Source organism: Pan troglodytes, chromosome 14 (assembly GCF_028858775.2).
Source record: "Pan troglodytes isolate AG18354 chromosome 14, NHGRI_mPanTro3-v2.0_pri, whole genome shotgun sequence".
NCBI lineage: Eukaryota > Metazoa > Chordata > Mammalia > Primates > Hominidae > Pan > Pan troglodytes.
The window spans coordinates 70,959,813-70,967,988 of record NC_072412.2 but is presented as its reverse complement, the minus strand read 5'-3'; the positions used below and the strand labels follow the sequence as shown (position 1 = coordinate 70,967,988).

Below are 8,176 nucleotides of genomic sequence, written 5' to 3'. Positions count from 1 at the left end.
TCTAGGTCTGGGGGTCAGTCTTGGCACCCAGTGATGCCAAGCAGGAAGTCTCCCACCTCCCTCTTCAATCAAAGCATCTTCTGTTGCCTCTCTATTAAATTTCAGTATTCTCTCTCAAAAGATCTGTTGGATGTGTGAAGATTTACTCAGTATTTTGGTTCCTCTTGTTGAAAAGGAGTATCCCAGCTGTTTCTAGTCAGCCATCTTTATTAATCCTAATATTTTTCAGAATGCCCTTCCTATAACTCAAAAAACAATGTGTAAGAGCTTAAAAAAAGAGAGAAAAAAAGGTGTAAGTAATAAATGAATAAGTGGTTCCCCATTATATCTAATTTAACTTAATGAGAAATATTCTTAACTTTCAACCAACTTCAATATTTCATAATATTAAAAATAACTTTTAGAGGAGTCTTTTAAAACTAGAATCATAGCCCTTTTGCAATTTATCCCCTTGATAATAGAATTTCTTCTTTAGCACTACATTTTTGAAAAGTAATTATTAAAATATGTGGCATTAAGTCTGTTTTTATTATAAAACTTTCATATTAACTAAGAATTGTCTAGGTTGTCAAGGGAATTTACTAATTTGTGTCAATCATTCGGCTTCATAATTAAGTTTGATTCTCTTTTTGAGATTTTCATATAAAATCTGCAGTTTTCTGTCATGGGGGAAAAAGAAACTAAATCTTAGATACATTATATTGGTGATTAGCATGAATCCTTAAAAAATACAGTAGGAAATCACTGGTTTGTTATAAATTATCTCAAAGTATGCTGGTCAATTAAGCATCATGATGCTGAATAGCAGAATATTTTAATTCCAGGTACAGATCTTTTTTATAGAAAACAAACTCACGTGAGGTGGAAAATGATGATATTCTTCTAATAAGAGAAAGCTCAGAAATCAGAGCTGTGAGAGTGAAACAGAAGGAAAGTTATGATTTAAAGACGGGTAGGCATGATGTGATGAGAAGCGCATTTTACTTCTGTGGTATTGTTTTCTGAAAATTTATTCACTCCAGTTAATCATGAGAAAACAGCAGAAAAACCCAAACTGAAGGATATTCTACAAAATGTTTGATCAGTATAATTCAAAAGTGTCAAGCTTACAAAAAAATAAATAGTGAGAACTCATAACTGGAGAACACTAGAAAAAAATGCAACATGGTATCATAGATTAAATACTGAAACAGAAGAAAAGGATATTAATGGAAAAGCTGATAAAATCAGAATAAAGTCTGCAATTTGATTCACAGCATCATACGAATGTGAATTTCTAAGTTGTGATAAGTGTTTCATGGTTGCCTACAATGTAAACCTTAGAGAAACATGAGTAAATGGTAAGAACTCACTATAAAATTTTGCAACTATTCTGTAAATATCAAAATAATAATAATAAAGAGGAAATAGTAGCAAAACAAATGAAAACAAGGGAGTAATACAAAGAGTGGAAATAAATTAAAATGGAACAAAGGGGACCAAACTACATAGACACAAATTAAAACTGCAGCATTACCTAAATATTTCTTAAAGATATTAAGCTTTACATATAAAGATTATAGAAATTCATATCTATCTTGATTTTAATGACATAATGTGTATATTAAGATTAATCTGGGTTGTTGTACATTTTCTGTATATTTCTGAATTTGCACATTGCCAGAATGAGTAACTGGCTTTGCATTAAATTAACTCCTTGAGAAATTTATTTAGAGGAATAAAACAATATATTTTGCTAAGTCATAGAATGGACAACTCAGTTATGCTTCATGTTATCTTACTAGGGAGTATGTGAGTGAGAGGGTAACAGATATACAAATCACATCCTAGGGTTAGACTTACTGGGAAGATCACATGGGATCAGAAATGGAAGTCAAAGTTTCTGTTATCAAATTTTGGTGACTCCAAAAGGACAGGAAAGACCAGAGATAAGCACTAAATGAGAACAATAAATAAGCAAAAAGGGATGTCCTACCAATTTCAATATTCAGTGAGTCTATAAGAAGGACCTGAGCCACCGAGCCTGGCCAAAATATTGGATTCTAATTAAAGAGTAGAGTGAGGAGGGGCACAGAGGACAGCCTCCGAGGGGAGGCCGCACTGCAAGCATCCCTGGAGCGGCGAAGGTATGCACTGGATGGATGGCAGCAGGCGCTGCACGGGGAGCTGAGCACTGCTAGGAAGAATCCAGTGAGTGATGGCGTTTATATCTCCTGATGATGATGCACAGCCTTCAGTGGGGGACATTTAATATGTGGAACACCGGGTCCAGGCTGCAGCTGCGGGACTCAGAGGCAAAGCTTGAGTGGCTCAGGAAGGACGAAGAGCCACCCTTGAAAGAAGAGGCAGCCTCACCGGCGTTGGCGGCCCCACCACTGCCACATCTGCCAGGAAAGAATGCTGCTAGCGACATTCAAACTGTGCTCCAGGAGCTCCTACAGACACATGTGCAACATGAAGGGGCTGAGGCAACAGGCTGTGAGAGGGCATCGGGCAGGAGCTGAACCGGAGGGCCCTGGGGGCCCCACCCCAAGCGCGTGGATTAACCAGGTTCTGCGGCGGAGCTCTCTGCTTGGTTCTCTGCTGGAAGAGACTCTCTACCCGGGTGCGGTGGCTCACGCCTGTAATACCAGCACGTTGGGGGGCCGAGGTGGGCAGATCACGAGGTTAGGAGTTTGAGAGCAGCCTGACCAACATGGTGAAACCCCATCTCTACTAAAAATACAAAAATTAGCTGGGAGTGGTGGTGCGGGCCTGTAATCCCAACTACTCAGGAGGCTGAGGCAGGAGAATCGCTTGAACGGAGTGGGGGGGGGGGTGTGGGGAAGACTCTCTACAGTGACCAGGAGCTGACCTATCTCCAGCAGGGGGGAGGAGGCCATGCAGAAGGCCCTGGGCATCCTTAGCCCTCAGCAACCACGAGGGCTGGAAGAAGGAGAGCCAGCAGGACAATGGGGATAAAGTGATGAGTAAAGTGGTTCCAGATGGGGCAAGGTGTTCCGGCTGGAAGTCGTGGTGGACCAGCCCATGGAGAGGCACAAAGAGCTCGTGGAGTGCATGGAGGCAATGGGGGAGTGCAACTCCAATATCAAGGAGATCAAGGTCTTGCAGAAGATGATCAGAAAAGATACATGCATTGCCCATGAGCTGGCTGCAGAGGCAGCAGGAAACCTAGTGGGGCCCTGTGACTTTGTGAGCATGTGCTGTGCCAAGCGTCAAGCCTCCACCTGTGTGCTGGCTGGCATGGCCACAGACTTTGGGAACATGCCCGAGCAGAAGGGTGTCATCTGGGGGGAGCATGGTCCCACTTGCATGGTGCTTCACCTGGTGACTGGAAGTCCCTCCAAGACCAAACTTACATGACTGCTCAGCATCGACCTCAAGGGGTGGCTGCCCAAAAGCATCATCAACCAGGTCCTGTCCCAGACCCAGGTGGATTTTGCCAACCACCTGCACAAGCGCCTGGAGTCCCACCCTGCATCTGAAGCCAGGTGTTGAAGGCCAGCCTGCTGTTCCCAAGTGTGTCCAGCTGCACTGGTACGCACGCTTATCAGGAGAATCCTTGCTGGAAGCCTGCAAGCTTAAAATCTCCATCTGGCGACAGAGGAATAGGTGGGGTTAGTGTTTAGAGTATGATACTAGGATTCAGATTGGTAAAAGTTTTTAGTACCAAGAAAACAAGGATGAGGCTCTTTGATTAAAAGGTAACTTCATTCACTGACTAGCTATGACATGAAGGTTAAGGATCCTAAAATAATTGTAAAACTTTTTTTCTGGGCCCTTATGTGCCCACCTAAAACCATCTTTAAAATGCTAGTGGCTGATATGCGTGGGGGGATGCTAGTCACAGGGCCTGAGGAGTCTTGCTTTATGGGCTGAAGAACCCCATGCCCTGAAGGCAGAGCATGTGCACAAAGCAGAATCTTAGAGGGTCTCCTGCAGCCCTCCACTCCTCCAAGTCGCTGCATGGCAACACCAGAGAACAAGCAGCACCCCTCAGTGGGTACCTTCCAGAAATATAGTCCAAGCTTTCTCTATGGAAAAAGACAAAACTAATTAGTAAATAGGTTTCCCTATTGAGTCCATAGGCACCAGTCAGAAAAAAGAATCATAATTCACACACAAACACACACACACACACACACACACACAAAACAAGGACCTGAGTTCAGAAAATGAAGCCTGTAATCACACGCTAAATTGAAAACAATAAATCATGTGTAAGCAGTTAATAAATGAATAAATGTATTGCTTCTATAGCCTTGTGATACGGTTTGGCTGTGTCCGCACCCAAATCTCATCTTGAATTCCCATTTGTTGCGGGAGGGCCCTCGTAGGAGGTAATTGAATCATGGGGGAGGGTCTTTCCCATGCTGCTCTAGTGTTAGTGAATAAACCTCACTAGATAGGATGGTTTTAAAAATGGGAGTTTCCCTGCACAAGTTTTGCCTGCTGCCATCCATGTAAGATGTGATTTGCTCCTTCTTGCCTTCCACCATGATTGTGAGGCCTCCCCAGCCATGTGGAACTGTAAGTCCATTAAACTTCTTTCTTTTGTAAATTGCCCAGTCTCAGGTATGCCTTTATCAGCAGTGAGAAAGCAGACTAATAGACCTTGGGTTTTGTTATTTCAATCCCTGCTCATGCCCTTGGCTGGAAATCTAAAAAGGTCTTATGAGCTATGTAATTACTGTTAAGTAATATAAGAACCTCACATCAATAATTAATAAGTCTACATCAATGAAATAAATCAACACATATACACATGCATGTACACACACATGCATGCACACACACAGATTTAGTTAGAAATAAATGTTCTTCCCCAGTTTATTCTACTGTGTATTAGCCACCAGCAATCTCCATTGTTTCTGACACTTCCAAAATCTGAGGGAGGACAAAAATGTGCCAAGAGTATATGAAAAATATTTCTTTTCTCTTAATAAAAAAATTAGTTATTATAAGTAGAAGCACAGGTATAGGACACAATTCAAGATCTGGTGATCCACTGGCTCATTGATATCTCAAGGAACTCAGTATCTTTATCTCTGTGCTGTACCATCTGAGGTGTCAGAGCAATTACTCTGAGTTATCAGACAGCAGCCAGTAGCAGTCAAGTCTATATGCTGCCTTATATACAGTGGGAGAGAATACATTTGTCTATACTTCCCCAGCAGGCATTCTAAAATTCTTTTTGGCTCCCACCCTCACCTGAAACAACAGCCGTACCCAGAATGAATTTTTTTAAATGGCCAAAGCCTACCAATGTTTACCAGTAAAAGCAGGAAAGCGGTATAAAATCAGTTTCATCCAAGGAGAATGGAATTGGTATTTAGTACTTTCTCTGTCTTCAACTTTTTGGTTGACCATGGACAATTTCTTCAATTCCCTGAACTTAGGGTACTTCATTTTAAAAAATTTAAAGATAAGATTAAGAAGCTTCTGAGATTTCTCAAGATAATATGATTCTGAAAACTTAGCTTCTGAGAATTTTAATATTTTAATAATTCAACATTTCATATTATGTGATAGACATGCATCTAAAATCTGCAATTACTGATCATAAAAGACAAACACTTTTTATCTCATGGAACATACATTCTAATGCAGGCAACAGGAATAAGTAAAATTTATAGTAAGTTGCTAATAAAAGACACTAAGTACAAAAACAAAGTATAAAAAGATACCAAGAAATGCTGGAGATTTTGAAATAGCATGTGGCCAAAGAAGCCCTTTCATGAGGTGATATGAGAAGAGATATTAGGAATGTCATGGTAAATTTAAGAGATTAGTGTCCATAGATCAGACTGAAAGAGACATTATCATGTAGGTGATGGTATCGAGAAGTAAGGAGGACCAGATCTTTGAAAGTCCTTACAGGCCATTAAGAGGTTTATGGTAACAATTTAAATCTTGAGGAAAGCCTATCAGAAAAAAATGGACTGAGAAGAGTCCTTCTTTCTCCAATGTTCAGCAACAAGTTCAACCCTGTGCTCACTCACAAGAAAGCAGTAGAAACTGGACAGCGGGGAATGACATTTTATTACAACCCATGTGTCAACAAAGAGTTAATTGTGTTGCTAAAATTCCTGCTGTTTATAATGCCCAAAAAACAATAAAATGGAATTTATATGTGACATTTTATAAATACTCACTTAAGGACAGTGACTTTTAAGCTGCTTTTGTTCAAAACGTTGCAATAGCATTACAGAGTTCAAAAGATTTACCAAAAGTAAAATACATGTTCCAGACATTGCTGTCATGGCCCTTGATTCACTTGCCATACCACAAATGTTTTCATCTCTAAAATGCAAAGCACAAATGCCAAGCAAACTGGGCTTGTGAAATTTATGCCTCAGAGTATCGTGATTAGCTGATGTGCAATATCCAAGGAAGGTTTAGTTAATTCTGTAGAGTAGATCCTCAAATAATATGATTTCATTTGACATTGTTTATTATAATGTTAATGAGATAAAAAAGTTGATTCCCAGAGGGCCACTGTCTGGTGAGTGAAGTTTGTACATTCTCCCTGTGTCTGCCTTTGTTTTCTCCAGGTACTCTGGTTTACTCCTATATCCCAAAGATGTACACATTAGGGCAACTGGTGTGCCTACACGGTCCCAGTAGGAGTGAGTGCATGTGTGTGTATCTGTGTACCCTGTGATGGGATAATGTCCTGTATAGGGCTGGAAGGCTGGTTTCCACCTTATCCATGAGATGCCAGGACAGGCTCTAGCCACCCCAGGCCGAGAATAAAGGGTATGGAAAATAAATACAAATGATTGTCAAGTAAAAATTTGCAAAGTCTACAATAATCACACAAAAGCACGACAATAAATGATATGACACAAAAGTGCTCAGCTGGCTACCATATTTGTTACTGTTTGTTAGTGCTCAGCTAGCTACCACATATGTTACTGTTTGTTTTTGAAACTTCAAAGAAAAAACATTCTTAATAATCATACTTTCAAATTAAAATAAAATATGTTTCTATTTTTTTCAGCACACATTGACTTTAATAGATTTTTCTTTCTGGTCACAATTTCCTTAGCATTTCCATTAACCAACAAAGTATTTGTGATGTGTGTTCAGTATGCCTATTCTTAATACTTTTACTTTATTCTAATCTGATTACTATTGTTGGATAAAATAATAATAAATCACAAATTATAATCACTTTTATATGCAAATTTCAGAGAAAACTGTTGAGATAGTAAAGAGTAACACAATACTGCTAAGAAGATTTTAGTTTATGGTTCTCTTCGATGTGACTTTTTTTTTTAAGTTCTGAAGTTTCCAAAGTAAATGTAGATTAACCTTCCAACTTCTGGTTCTTTTAGTTTATTAAAATTAGTTTTCTCCAATAATACTCTTTTCCACTATATTTTAGTATCTAGCTCTTATGGTCATTACAAAGGTCTTGATGTTATCAAGAATTTTATACATACACTATATTATCATGCGTTACATTCTCTGAAAAATTATTGTCCTTTTAGCTCTAATCTTCAGGTGACTTGAATCTAACAATTGTTTTTCTGTTCTTGAGATGGAGTCTTGCTCTGTTGTCCAGGCTGGAGTGCAATGGCGCAATCTCGGCTCACTGCAACCTCTGTCTCCCAGGTTCATGCGATTCTCCTGCCTCAGCCTCCCAAGTAGTTCGGATCACAGGCTCCTACAATTCTTTAACTTCACCTGGACCACTGATGTTTTCATCCTCTAAATCTCTCAAGTCTAGATTTCCTTCTTACCTATTTTATATCTTCTTTTCAGTGATCATGATCACTCTGTCCTGTAGCAATTGGCTTCCCTTGCCCGTATCTCACTCTTGAGTTTGGTGAAATTGCAGAGATGGTTAGATGTAACTGTCTATCTCCTGTTCAGGCACTCATTCAGATGAATATGAGAAACAAATGAGGCTTTACTCCTGTTAATCATACTCGAAACTCTGTTTATTTCCTTATTCCCTCAGATAACTGTTGTATATGTTTTTCTTTTCCCCGAAACCTCCAATACCTCCTTAGCTGATCTGCGTGCTCCGAGGATGATCTTATTTTCTAATTAACTGGGAAATTTTCAGTAATTTGAAAAAAAATCTAGTAAACTACATTCATCCACCTACAAATATCTTTATTCATAAGCTCTATCTTCCCACCTGCTCCTCTTTAAAGACAATCCT

General features: G+C 39.5%; 1 pseudogene; it reads left to right on the top strand.

Moving 5' to 3' along the window:
* Window positions 1–2,397: 2,397 nt before the first annotated feature.
* Window positions 2,398–3,498, top strand: LOC739569 (steroidogenic acute regulatory protein, mitochondrial-like; annotated as a pseudogene).
* Window positions 3,499–8,176: the final 4,678 nt, after the last annotated feature.